The sequence below is a fragment of the Dromiciops gliroides genome, chromosome 6 (genome assembly GCF_019393635.1).
Source record: "Dromiciops gliroides isolate mDroGli1 chromosome 6, mDroGli1.pri, whole genome shotgun sequence".
Classification (NCBI taxonomy): Eukaryota; Metazoa; Chordata; class Mammalia; order Microbiotheria; family Microbiotheriidae; genus Dromiciops; species Dromiciops gliroides.
The window spans coordinates 145,736,123-145,751,212 of NC_057866.1; the positions used below are offsets into that span (position 1 = coordinate 145,736,123).

General features: G+C 37.8%; 1 pseudogene; it reads left to right on the forward strand.

The window, feature by feature from the left end:
• The first annotated feature begins 12,506 nt into the window (after positions 1-12,506).
• LOC122732108 lies at positions 12,507-13,351 on the forward strand (annotated as a pseudogene).
• The last annotated feature ends 1,739 nt before the right edge of the window (positions 13,352-15,090 follow it).

Sequence of the window (15,090 nt, forward strand, 5' to 3'; positions counted from 1 at the left end):
AGTACTTTTGCTGAATTTCAAAGGGGGCTAAAGATCCTAAGAGATAGAGGTGCTAACAGAAAACATTTAAAGTATGGGGAACAAAAAGTGTAAGCAAAGGCTGGTTGTTGTCCTTCATTTCTGAAGAGGACCAAAATGACATCACTATGTTAGAGTTCAGTTATAATGGGTTCAACTGTAACTGATCAAACCAATATGAGTTCAGAATGCTCTTCCACAGGTAGGGCACAAATCCTCCATGTGAACATTTGATTTGGGTTCTATTAATTTGTGCATCTTGCATTTCTTTTGAATTACTTCAATTCTGCTTTGCTCATAGAGTACAGTACTATCTTTGATGAGAGCATGTTATGCTGGGCAGTCCTGTGCCAGTGTCATGTAATGTGCCATGTCATGTAATCAATTTCAAATTTCTTGAGACCTTGAGAGTGTCCTTATGTTGCTTCTTCTGACCACCATGTGAGCACTTGTCCTGTGTGGGTTCTCCATAAATAGTATTTTATGCAAGCATATGTTTGTCAACAATGTGGTCTTGCTGTTGTAAAATTGATGTAAAAAGCTGATGGACTTCTCCAGGCAACCAAATTGTCATAATTTCCATAAGCCTTCATGACTTACAGTATCAAAAGCCTTGGTCAGATGGACAAATGTTGTGTACAAACTTCTTTCCTACTCCTGGGATTTCTCCTGGAGTCATCAGGCAGAAAACAGGATATTGATCTTTGTTCAGGGAAGACTAATTACACTGGTGGAATGAGGACATGAGAACAATTTGTTCCAATAGCCATGAAGGCAGCTGAAGCAGGAACTGTGGAGTGCTTAGACCTTGGTCATACACTGAAGATGCCAATATCATCCATTGTAAGGAAAGGCATGGGCAGAGGAAATGGAATATTAGGGTTCAAGAATAGCAAATAGGACATTTTGGTTATAATGCATAACATATAATAAAGGGAGTACTGTGTGTTAAACCTAGAAAAGTAAATTGGAATCACATTATGAAAGCTTTAAGTGTTGTACAGAAGAATTTGGATATTCTTCTAAGGAAAGTAGGGAATCAATAGAGTCAATGATGGCTTTTTTAAAGGTGTTTTTTTGTTTTGTTGTTGTTGTCAGGGCTTATGACTTTAATCAATCAACAAGCACTTAGTAAGTATCTAAGGACTGAGCTCAAGGTTGGGGTTACAAAGGCATGAATGCAATGGTGATAATATAGATTTAGAGTAGAAGGGGCTTCATAAGTTATCTAGTTCAACCTCCTCAGTACAACCCCTTCAGTTTATAATAAAGTAAATTGAGGCAGAGGACGTTTAGGTGACAATGTCTAGGGTCATGTAGTTTTTGAATATGAGGTAAGATTTGAAAACAATTTTTACTGACTTCCAGACTCCAGCACTCTATTTCATGCATTCAGAGAAAACGATTACTTTTAGTGGGAGGGCTACTGAGCCCTTTTCATTGCTGCTTTCCACCTTTGGTGTCCACCTGATTCATGAAGCTCTCATCTGTGGCTCCAAGAAGCTATAACATACACAGTGGCCACACCTCAGTAAAACCACTAGGATAGATGGGCTAAATAAGGCTGAGGGTAATCAAGGTGAATTAAGTGGTGAATTAGGGTAGTATCTACCCCAACCCTATAGAAAACATCCCCCCAGCAGAATGGGCAGTTGAGAACAATTTGTTCCAATAGCCACAAAGATGGCTGAGGCCAGTGATGTGGAGTGAGTGCTTAGAGCTTGGTTAGACATTGACAACACCAAGGTCATCCACTGCATTCCCTGCTATCACCAGTTGTCTTGAGTTTTGTCTTGACACTTTACATCTATGACTCTGGAAGAGGGAATCAAGCCAACAGTTTTACACAACTCTGTCTCATTTAACTTCAATTTATGTGTGACTCAAAAGACATCACACAGACCATTTTACCATTTTTACCTACCTCAAAGTCCTGTAGCAATTGGCAAGTGATGGAGCAGTGGATGTAGGTACATTGGGATCTTTAATCACAACCTACATAGGTGCCTGAGGCCATAGCATCATCTTATCATTGGACTGAAGGAGCACTGGTATTTGGCATGCTCTTTTGTGTCTGAGCAGCCTTTTGTAAGGAGGGCACTGTTTACTCCTTGGCATGAGGAAGGGGCTACAAAAGATGCCCTAAAATTGTCTGCTTCACCCAACCTCAGCCTGCTTACTGTGACAGGTGTGTATCCTCCCTGTGGTTGAAACAAAAAAAAAGTACAAAAACTTTTGCAAAGATGATTTCACTCGCCATTAGAACAGGGAATGTGCATATACATATGGACAACATGAGATCCAGTAGACCTGAAAGATGAACAAATCTTGTTGTAAGAGAACTAAGCATGTGTTGCATCCAAGTAACAACCCTGAGTGAAACACAGCTGGCAAAGGAAGGCCAGCGTACCGAAGTTGGAGCTGGGGACATGTTTTCCTGAGGTAGCTGCAGTGACAGGGAGCACTATGAAGCTGGCCTAGATTTTGCAATCAAAACTAGCCAACAAGTTTGTATGCCTCCTAAAAGGAGTAAATGACAGGCTCATGGCTTGTTGTTATTGTTTGTTATTCATTCCTAAAGAGGACCATAACATGGGGGTGATGTCATAAGTTGCACTGAAATAGATTTAAGTGAGGGAGGGCTGTGTAAGGTCACCAACCTCACTTTCTCCTTCAGACCAATCTGTGTCCAGTAGCAAGATATATATCAGGATGCCTGGAGATGGCCCTAGATGTTTAAGGCAAATGGGGTTACACAGCTAGTAAGTGTCTGAGGTAAGATTTGAACTCGGGTCCTCCCAACATCAGGGCCAATGCTTTATCCATTGCACCATCTAGCTGCCCCACAGGCTCATGGTAATGTGATTGGCACTTGGATGAAAGCACTCCACTACCATAATTAAAATATATACTCCTACTATGATGAACCCCGGTGAGGGGAAAAAATTATGAAGACTTAGAGACACTGATCATCAATGTGCCAAAAAAGGACAAGTTTATAATTCTGGGTGACTTTAATGCCAGAGTAGATATAGAATAACAGACACAGCATGGGGTTCTTAGAAGGAATGGAGGTGGAAACAGCTTACTTGTGTGTCTCATGACCTTCTCATCACTAACATTGTCTTCCATTTGACTAAATGCCATAAAACTGTGTTGATCCCTTACAGTGATGAACATTTATTAGACTATGTCTTTGTAAGGAAAAGAGATAGACAAGCTGTGAGAGTGACAAAGTCAATGAATAACACAGAATGCTGCACTGATCACAGACTTATTCTCTTCAAGAATTTGCAATTGGCAAAAGCCATGGCCCTAAGGTGAGATGACTGCCAGAAGATTTATTGTCATCAAATTAGAGCACTTCTCCAAGCATGAGCAGTTCACTGCTAACTTGGAGGGACAGCTAAGCCAACATACAGTCAGAAAAAAGTGGAGGGGAATAACTAGACAGTTTTCATAGATTTGGTGTACAGCATTATATTTACTTATCTGAGCCAGAACACTCACAAACATCAAGACTGGCTTCATAAAAATGGTGGGGAAATTCAGAAACTGCTAAATGAAAAGTAAAATCTCCACAGAGTTTGCCATCAGGACAGTTTATCTGTCTCTAAGAAGGCAACATTTAACTCCATCAAAAGTAAAGTGCAAGCAAAGCCGAGAGATATACAAAATTCTTAGAAGGCATATGAAATTCAGTTTTATGTTAATAGTAACAATCCAAAGCACTTTTATGATGCCCTTGGATTTATGGGTCAAAGACTTAAGATGAATCTCAACTACTCGGTCTTTATGGAGCCACCTTGATTAGTGATAAGGACATGATCTTGAAGACATGGACCAAACACTTTCATAGTGTTCTCAACAGACTCTGATCAATAAATACTGAAACCATGGGGCAGCTAGGTGGCACAGTGGATAGAGCACCGGCCCTGGATTCAGGAGAACCTGAGTTCAAATCCAGTCTCAGACACTTGACACTTACTAGCTGTGTGACCCTGGGCAAGTCACTTAACCCCAATTGCCTCACCAAAACAAACAAACAAATAAATAAATGCCAAAACCATAACCACATCACTCAGGTTGGTGTTAATCCCTCTCTAGATAAACTTCCAAAAGGAGAGGTTTTGAATGTCATCAGGCTCTATTCATGTGGCAAAGTGCCTGGTGCTAGTTCTATTCCATCTGTGATTTATAAGGCAGGGGGTCCACTGCTCATACAAAAGCTGATTGAAATTTTCTAGATCATATGGCAAGAAGAAGTTATCCCCCCAGGAATTCAAGAATCCCTCCTGTGTTCATCTCTATAAAGGAAGGGGAAATAGGTTGCCCTGTGACAATCACAGGTGGGTTTCTCTCTTAGTCATTGCCTGCAAGATTCATGCCAGGGTCCTTCTTAATAAGTTGATCCTTCACATGAAAGGTCAGAAAAGGCCAAAGAATAGCAGATATGATGTTTGCTGCCTGACAATTCCAGGAGAAATGCCCAGAACAGAGCAGAGCAGAGATCTGTACACATTTGTCAATCTGACAAAGGCCTTTGATACTGTCAGTAATGAAGTCTTTTGGGAACTTTTGGCAAAATTTTCTTGCCCAGGGCTGCTTGGTGGCACAGTTGATAGAGCACCGGCCCTGGATTCAGGAGGACCTGAGTTCAAATCTGACCTCAGACCCTTGACACTTACTAGCTGTATGACCCTGGGCAAGTCACTTAACCCCAATTGCCTCACCAAACAAAAAAACAATTGGTTGTCCAGAGAAGTTCATTTGTATTGTATATCAGTTTCGTGACAGAAGCTTGCATGAGTTTGGGATGATGGATGATGCTCTTGCACTTTCCCATTAACCAGTGGAGTGAAGCAGCATTGTTTGCTGGCTCCCACAGCATCACAGTCAGCTATTAGACTGGAAGTATATTATTTAACTTGAAAAGGCTACAAGTGAAGGCTAAAGTGGAAGGAGAGTTTGTGTGATTTTTTATTGTTGTTGTTGATGTTTACAGATGATCTTGCACTCAGGGCAACCTCTAAGGTTGAGATGCAACACGTATGGATCAGTTCTCTGCTGCTTGTGCTAATTCTACCTAGCAACATCAAGGAAACAGAGGTTCTCCACCAGGAAGTACCACATCTTCCTTACATGGTTATTGCAAATGGAGAAATTTTGAATAATGTGGAAAAGTTCACTTACTTTGGCATTATACTTTCTAGGGATATACACATAGATGATGAGGTTGATGCACACATTGCTAAGGGTTAACTCATTGTTTGAGAGGCTGTGATAGAAAGTATGGGAGAGAAGACATATTTGACTACCAAACTGAAAGTCCACAGGGCCATTGTACCAACCTCATTGTTATATACCTGTGAAACCTGGAAGGCATACCAACACAATGCCAAGAAACTGAATTGTTTCCATTTGAATTTTCTTAGGAAGATTCTAAAGATTAGCTGGCAAAATAAGGTACTGGGCACAGAGTTCCTTTCTTGAGTTAAACTGCCAAACATTAAAACTCTACTACAGTGAGCATAATTCCTATAGGCTGGTTACCTTGTTTGAATGCCAAATATACTTTCAATAAAAGACTATTTTTACTAAGAACTCTCACAAGACAAGCACTCATATGGTGGTCAGAAGAAGTGATACAAGAAAACTCACAAGTTCTCTCTGAAGAACTTTGGAATTGATTGTGAGACATGGGAAACACTGGTAAAGTAGTCCCCAGTATGATGTACCCACATAAAAGAAGGTGCTATGCTTATAGGTAAAGCAGAATTGCAGTAGCTTAAAAGAAATTAGATGCACAAATTTAGAGGCATCTCTACTCCAAATGTTCATATAGATTATTTGTTTCCGACCTGTGCTAGAGCCTTCAGAGCTTGTATTGATCAGCCACATTAGGATACTTTGTACCTTGACCCTAACATATTGATGTCATTTTCATCCTGTTAAAGAATGAAGGACAACAAACAGCACTCCATCCATCGGGTCAAACTGCTTCTTTCAACCCTATCTTCAAGGAGTATATATTCTATAGAAGGAGAGTACATACATACACACACACACACACACACATATACATACACCCATATACATACATATACATACAAGGAGATTATATATGCATATATACACACATATATGCACATATATCTATATTTATATCTATCTATACATGCATGAGATACTTTTTAGGGGAAGTTATTAACAGCGCATGGGATCAGGAAAGGCCTAATGCTAAGTATAAAAGGAGACCAGATATTCTAGCATTCTTTCTGAAGTCACTTCTGATCATATATATATATATATTTAATTTTTTCTTGACTCTTGCCTGTATTTGTATATCAAAGTTCATTTATTGGGGCAGCTAGGTGGCACAGTGGATAGAGCACCAGCCCTGGATTCAGGAGGACCTGAGTTCAAATCCCGCCTCAGACACTTAACACTTACTAGCTGTGTGACCCTGGGCAAGTCACTTAACCCCAATTGCCTCACTAAAAAAAAACAAACAAAAAACAAACAAAAAAAAGTTCATTTATTTTTTCTTTTTTTCCCCTTAGAAATGTTTTAAAGTCCCCTATTTTATTGAAGCTCCATTTATTTTTCCTTTTAGCATTATACTGAATTTTACTGTTTAAGCTCCTGCTTATAGTCATGTATCTTTTGCCTTTTGGGACATTTTCATTCTATACTTTCTGATCCTTTGTAGTGATAGCTGCTAAATGTTGTGCAATCCTTACATCTTGAATATTTGAATTCTTTCTGGCTGTTGACAGTATTTTGTCTCAAAATGTGAAACTGGATTTTGAAAGTGACATTCTTAGAAGTTTGTCTTTTTGGAGTTTCTGTAAGGAGGAAAATGGTAGATTTTTCCCCACTTCACATTGTTCTATTCTTCTAATATATTTAGATGTTTTTCATTAATGATTTTTGAAATATTATTTTCAGATCCTTTTTTGTTATGGATTTCAGTTAATCCTATGGTCTTGTTTTTTTTTCTCCTTGATCTGCTTTCCAGTAGTTATTTTTATATGGAATATCTTACATTTTTCTATTTTATCAATATTTACTTTGATTTAATAATTCTTCCTGTGTTGTTTTCTAAGAAACATATATATATATATATTTTTTTTTCCTTCTGGCCTCTAACTTGGTCATCCCTTGCACCATAATAAGCCTTTCTGTTGTTTACTTATTTTCACTAAAGAGACATTATGAACTGAATTCTAGTTACCTCCATCTCTGTGAATCAGATCAAGTAGGATGATTATTTTGCCTAGCTACTGGAATAAAGACTCATTATATGATAAAATTAAATTAATTTAAAACTTCTGGGAAAATTGGACAGCAGTATGGAAGAAATTAAGTTTATATAAATACTTCACACCATATGCCAAATTAAGATCCAAATGGATACATGACCCAGATTCAGTCACATCAAAAACAAATGAGAGAAACATGCAAAAAAATGCCACTCAGACCTATGGAAAGAAGAAAAGTTCATAACCAATAATAGACAAAGAAAATAGCAGAAGATAAAACAAACAAATTGATTATATAAAATTTAAAAAGATTTTGCATAAACAAATTTAATAAAGCTAAATTGAAAATGGAAACAATTAAGTGGCAAAAGAATCTTTGTAGCAAATTTCTCTTATAAAGGTTTTATTCCCACATCTAAAATGAATTTATTGAAATTCATACGACAAAGGTGTGTTCTATAATTGATAAATGGTTTAAGGGTATAAAAAGACAATTTTTAAGAGAAGAAACTAAGGTTATCTGTATAGCCATAGGTTAAAAAAAATGTTCTGAGGGGCAGAGTTAGTATTGTAGAATGAAAGTAAAATAATTTGCCTTAGCTCCCCCAAACCTCTTCCTCAATGACTTAGAAAGTGTGTCTAACTTAATTCTAAATAGATAAATAATCAAATTAAGTCATTTTTATAGTCCAGTGCAGTGAAGGAAAATAGAGAAATTTGCAGACACAAGGGGTGGGGGCTAGCCAGAAGAGCAGAACAAGAATAAAAGCAGAACCTGGCTATGGCAATGACAATAGTGGTGAGAAGCAGGCCAACACCCAGGGACAGCAAGGGCACTGACCAATGGGAAAGAAAGAGATCCTAGAGGACCCCTGTATAACCACTGGAAATAGGAATTGGTGCAATGAAGATCTGGGGCTGAGAGGAGCAGTCATTTACCAAGGGAAGAAAAGTCCTACTTGTTTGTTTATTTTTTTGTTTTTGATAGGGCAATGAGGGTTAAGTGATTTGCTCAGGGTCACACAGGTAGTTAAGTGTCAAGTGTCTGAGGACAGATTTGAATTCAGGTACTCCTGAATCCAGGGCCAGTGCTTTATCCACAGTGCCACCTAGCTGCCCCGAAAGGTCCTACTTGTGCAGGTAATAGAGTGAAAAAATTGTAGGTTAGTTAATAGACCTCTTCCTGTTGGAAGCATGAAAACTTTACAGGCCTTCAGTCCTAGTTGAAAAAAAAATTAGCAGAGGGAAATAAAAGACAGAGACTCAGACCAGTCATTCCTACCTCCACCCCAGAAGAGGTGGGAAAGACCAACTTTAATATAACATTGAACATCAAGAAATAGGATTAAAAAATGAAAAAAAAGTTGCAAAAAGTAGAAACTGATAATAAAAAGAGGGACTTGATATCTATAAACAAAGCTTTTAAAGAAAAAGGAAGACTGAATCTAAACAAAGTTTTAAAAAGAGCAAAAAATATTTAAAGTTCTAATAAGAACTCTAAAAGAAAAAATAAGAAAAGGAAAAAAGAGCTATACTAGACAATTATGAAAAATAAATTAATAGTTTAGTTCACAAATGCTGAAGAAAATAACTCCTTAACATTCAGAATTATCAAAGAGGCAAAGCCTCAGTAACTTCTTGTTTTTATTTAGAATTTTATTTTTCGAAATTACATGTAAAAACAAATTTCAACATTGTTAAAAAAAAAAACAACTTTGTGTTCCAACTTCAGAATAAGGACCTATCAAAAAAAATTATGCTTCAAACTGTTTTCAGATACTATCAGTTCTTTCTCTGTAGATAGACTGCAATTTGCATAAGTCTTTCAGAGTTATCTTGGATCACTGAATTGCTGAAATTAACCAAGTCATTCACAGCAGATCATCTTACAGTATTGCTGTTATTTTGCATACAGTACATTTCACTCTGCATCAGTTCATGTAAGTCTTTCCAGGTTTTTCTGATAGAATCCTGCTCATCATTTTTTTTTTTTTGTTTCTGATAAAGTAACTAACAAAAAATATTTTTCAATATGTATTCAAATACCATCAGTTCTTTCTTTGTAGATGGATTGCATTTTTCATAAGACCTTTGTTACTTGTGTTGGATTATTGCATTACTGAAAATAACTGAGTCATTCACAGCAGATCATCTCACAATATTACTGTTATTTTGTATACAGTAGATTTCACTTTACAACAGCTCATGCAGGTCCCTCCAGGCCTTTCTGATAGTATCCTGCTCATTATTTTTTTAATAATAGTAAACTACATCTATATAGTACTTTAAGGAGAATTTTCCTTACAATAAAACAATGAGTTGATTATTGCAACAACAGTAATAGATAACTTTTGTATAGGACCTTAAACTTGAGAAAGAATTTTCTTCACAATAGCCCAGCAATGTAAGTAATATACATTTGTAACCATCATCAATCAATCATCATCCATCAATCCTCAACTTCTTTGTTCAATCCTCATCATTGTTAATCAATCCTCATCTTCTTCATTTAGTTCTTCTTCTTATCAATCAATCCTCATCTTCCTCCAATCATCATCAATCCATCAATCAACCCACCACCACCATCATCATCTTACATTACTCTTACCTCTGCTTCAAAATTTTTTTCACAATTAGTATTGTTAACTGTTTCCCTCCATCCTATTCCCTTTCCATGATCTTTACTCTATTTTCTATCTTCTTTTACCCTATCCCTCCTCAAAAGTTTTTGGCTTCTGACTGCCCTCTCCCAACTCTGCTCTCCCTACTTTCACCCCTCCCTCTTTATCCCCTTCCCCTCCTATTTTCCTGCAGGGTTAGAGAGTTTACTCCACCCAAATGAGTGTGTATGTTATTCTGTCCTTGAGCCAACTCTGATGAGATTAAGGTTCATTCACTGTCCTGTTCCTCCCCCATCTCTTCCCCCACTCCATAAGCCCTTTCCTGCTTCTTTCAGGTGAGATTCCATTCCATTCTACCTCTCCCCTTTCCCATCCCACAGTGCATTCCTCTCCCTGCTCAATTTTTCCCTAAATATGTCATCATGGGGCAGCTAGGTGACGCAGTGGACAAAGCAACCACCCTGGACCCAGGAGGACCTGAGCCCAAATCCGGCCTCAGATACAAGACACTCATCAACCCTGACTGTCCCTGCTACCCCCCAAAAAAGATAAAAAATAAATGCTTTACAGATATCATCACTTCATAATCAACTCACACCTGTGCCCTCTTTCTAAATTTATTCCTATCATCTGCCCTAATACTCAGAAAGCTCTTATGATTTAGACATATCATCTTCCCATGTAGGAATATAAACAGTTTACCCTCTTAACATCTCTTATGATTTCATTTTCCTGATTACCTTTTTATGCTTCTCTAGAGTCTTGCATTTGAAAGTAAAATTTTCTATTCAGTTCAGGTCTTTTCATCACAAATACCTGAAAGTCATCTTTTTCATTGAAGTCCCATTTTTGTTTCTGAACATTTATACTCAGTTTTGCTGGGTGGATGATTTTTGGTTGTAATCCTAATTTCTTTGCACTCCAGAATATCACATTCCATGCCCTCTGATTCTTTAATGCAGAAGTTGCTAGAACCTATGCTATCCTTACCTTGGCTGCACAGTATTTGAATTATTTCTTTCTGGCTGCTTGCAATATTTTCTCCTTGACCTGGGAGCTCTGGAATGTGGCTATAATATTCCTGGAAGTTTTCATTTTGGTATCTCTTTCAAGAGGTGATCAGTAGATTCTTTCAACTTCTATTTTACCTTCTACTTCTAGAATATCAGGGCAACTTTTCCTAACAATCACTTGGAACATGATGTATAATCTCTTATTTTGGTCATGGTTTTCAGGTAGTCTAATAATTTTCAAATTCTCTCTCCTGGATCTATTTTCCAGGTCAGTCATTTTTCCAGGAAGATATTTCACATTGCCCTCTATTTTTTTTTAAACAAAATCCTTTGGATTTGCTTTCTTGTGTCTTGGTATGTCATAAAGTCACTAGCTTTCATTTGTGCAATACTAATTTTTAGGCATTTATTTTCTTTGGAGAGCTTTTCTATTTGTCTTTTCAAACTTTTGATTTTTTTTTCTCTTGACTTTCCTGCATCACTTTCATTTCTCTTTCCATTTTCTCCTCTACTTCTCTTATTTTATCTTTAAAGTCCTTTTTGAGCACCTGTATTGCCTGTGACCAATTCATATTTTTCTTTGAAGCTTTGGATGTAGGACCCCTGACATTGCTATCCTCTTCTGAGGGTGCACCTAGATCTTTCTTGTCAGTAAAGAAACTGTCTATGGTTTACAACTTTCTCTGCCTATTCATCTGGCTCATCTTTTACTTGACTTTCAACTCCTTCTTAAACTTAAACTCCTTTCTTTAATTTCTTCTGCTTCTAGGCTACACTGTCCCAAGCTTCATGGTGTCCTAAGTGATATGATTTAAGGAGGGGCAGGTTCTTCACTCACCTGGCCTATGCTCTGGTCTGTAAATAACCCCAGGCCAACTTGCTAATTAACCAGGCAACACAATTTTATTTGCTGTTCTTAGCTATGATGAGCCTGTGCCCCTTCCCCACCTGGGCCTCTGCTGCTCAAGATTTCTTCCTGGTTCCTAGCTGGGGTAGGACAACTGAATTCCTCCTCAGCTTCTGCAGACATCCCTGAATTCCTCCTCCCCCACCCCACTGCCCCAGCCAGCCATTCAGCACTCTCAGCAGACCATTAGCTTAGTCCTAGAAGTTGCTGGTGCTGCAGCTGATTTGGAGGCTCAGGAGTAATTTTCTCTGGTGCAGCCTGCCTGGGTCTGGATCTGTGTCCGAGTGATCATGGGGTTGGACTTCACTCCCAGCCCAGTACAGCATCCCTCTCCTGCTGAACTTCTAATCTGCCTTTTGCTGGAAAATAATCCCAGCCCATCTTTTTGTGGGTTCTGCTACTCTATTGGTTGTATTATGGCTGTGTTTGTTTTATGGAGTAATTGTGTCTGGAGCTCTGAGCACTTCTCAATAACTTTTTAAAAATCAAATTTGGTCAATTGAAAACTAATGGTGGTAAGTAGGGCTTTCCTGGGTGACATCATGTGCCCCACAGTGCCTCTGCCCTCTGTGGCTGTGTGGCTGGGCTGTAGAGGCGGTGGCCTAAAACATCCTTGGCTAATTTTTGACTCCTGTTCTGACTCCAGCTTGGATTCAGTTCTGGGCAGGAGAAGGAGAAGGAGATGGTGACAGCAGAGGAGACAGTGGATGGCAAGGATGGCAGTGGCTGCCAGGGACCACGATGCTGGGTTTGTGAGCACTACAACCTGAGATGCTTCCTTAAGGCTCCTTGCTGTGGTAAACTTTACATCTGCTGCTTATGGCATGATAACAATGAAGATCATCCCTTGAATTGTTTTAAAGTAAAAGAAGTACAGTGTACAATATGTAGAAAACTTCAGAATGCTCAACAACCTTGTGAAGAATGCAGCACTGTGTTTGGAGAATATTATTGCAATATATGCCACCTATTTGACAAAGACAAGAAACAATACCATTGTTAGAAGTGTGGAATTTGTATGATTGATCTTAAGGAAGAATTTTTTCACTGTTTGAAATGTAACATGTGTCTATCCTTGAGTCTCCAAGGACATCACAAGTGCATTGAGAACATCTCAAGGCAGGATTGTTCCACATGCTTCAAGGACATCCACACATCTCGAGTTGTTGCTCCTGTCTTGCTGTGTGGGTATCTTCTACACAGAACATGTTTTGAAGCAATATTAAAGGAAGGTTACAGGTGTCTATTATGTATGCACTCTCCTCTAGATATGACTCGCTATTGGCAACAGTTGGATAATTAATTTGAACAAACTCCAATGCCAACAGAATATCAGAATATGACTGTGGAAATTCTCTGCAATGATTGCAGTGCCCACTATATAGTCCAGTTCCACATATTAGGAATGAAGTGCAAGAGCTGTGTGTCACATAATGTTTCCCAGGATGGCGGATTCCTCTGGAGCAGCAGTGGCCAACCTCTCTACACTGCCCAGGGCTGCCTTGGAGGCCTCACCATTATTTCTGAAATAAGAGATGTTCCTTAGTATCCTGTTGCTATGCTGTCACAAACAGTAGTGTGATGTTTGTGGTCATGTCACAACATAAAACTTCCACTACAGGGACTCAGTGATCAGGCTCTTAATAAAATTGTCATAATTTTTATTCTTGTGCAAAAACTGAAGCTTCCCCATTGAGTAGAAATTCCTTCAATGTTATTTAGGATCTAGATGACATTCTGCTTTGAAATTTAGGTTCATTAGAATGCATATTTTTATTGCATTTACTTTTATGCAAAACTATGCATCTAGAATCTAAAAGTAGTTCTTAATAAAACTGTGCTTAACATTTTATCTTATTTAAATAAACTTTAGAATTTAGAATTTAATAAAGGGGTCCCTTTTGAATGCTATAAATGTGTATTTTATTGTAACATTGAATAAAAAATTCTTGGCATATTGTCATAAAAAGAAAGCAAATGACTCCACAAAACTTCAAGAAACAATAAAACAAAGTGAAAAACTGATAAAAAGAAAAGAAAATATAATGTAACCCATAGGGAAATAACTGAACTGGGAAAAAACTAAGGAGAGAGAACTTAAGAATAGCAAAAAGCAAAAAGCCAGGAACAAAAGAATAGCCTAGCCATCATATTTCAAGAAATTGAAAATTGCCCAGCTTTTTTAGAACCAGAGGGCAAAGTAGAAACTGAATGAATCTTCCAGTCACCTCCTGAAAGAAATCTCAAAATGAATGTTCCCAGAAGTATCATAGACAGAAGTACATTGTAAAAACTATGTTTTTCTTTGTTTTTTGTTTTTTCCAGTAGCCTTGCAAATTAGAGTCTAAGGAAAGCTGAGCACTGCAGAATCGATGCTTTCCAATTGTGGGTCTAGAGAAGAATTTTGGGAGTCCCTTCTCTAATAAGTGGATCAAATCAGCCAATAATTAAGGAAATTAAATGAATCTATTCACTGAAATGTCAAATTGTGAAGCTGAAGCTTAAAACTTTGGCTACATAATGAGAAGACAGGAGACATTGGAAGAGACCCTAATGTTGGGTAAGATTGAAGGCAAAAAAGAAGGAAATAGCAGAGGATGGTATGGATGTCTAGAAAGCAAGAAACATGAAATTGGACACATTCTGAGAGAGAGTGGAAAGTAGAAGGGCCTGGTGTGCTGTGGTACCTGGGATCTTGAAGAGACAGACAGGATTGAATAATAATGGAATATCAAAATACATATATTGCCTGACTTACAAAATTTTCAAATCATTAATAATTGGAGAAATGTAAATCGAGGCAATTCTGAGGTTCTAATTCACAGGAAAGATGGTAAAAATGGAAAAAGAAAAATGTTGCATAGACTGTGAGAAAAATGTCACATCAATGCATTCTTAGTGGACCTATGGATAGTTATAACCATCCTGGAAAGCATTTTGGAATTATATATAAAAATTACTAGAGAGTGCTTTCCCTTTGACCTAGCTATATCACTTTTGCACCTATATAGAAAAACAAATAAAAATAAAGGTCAAATAAAGATTAAAAATAAAAATGGTCATCTACATCTACATCTACATCTACAACTATACCTACACCTACATACATACACACTTATATAAGAATATTTAGAGGACCTTTTTTGGTGGTGACAAATACCTTGAAACTATGAGCATGCCCATCATTTTGGAAATGATTAAACAAACTATGTGATGTGATTGTGATGAAATTATATTTTGCAATAATAAGGAAATAGGTGGATTCA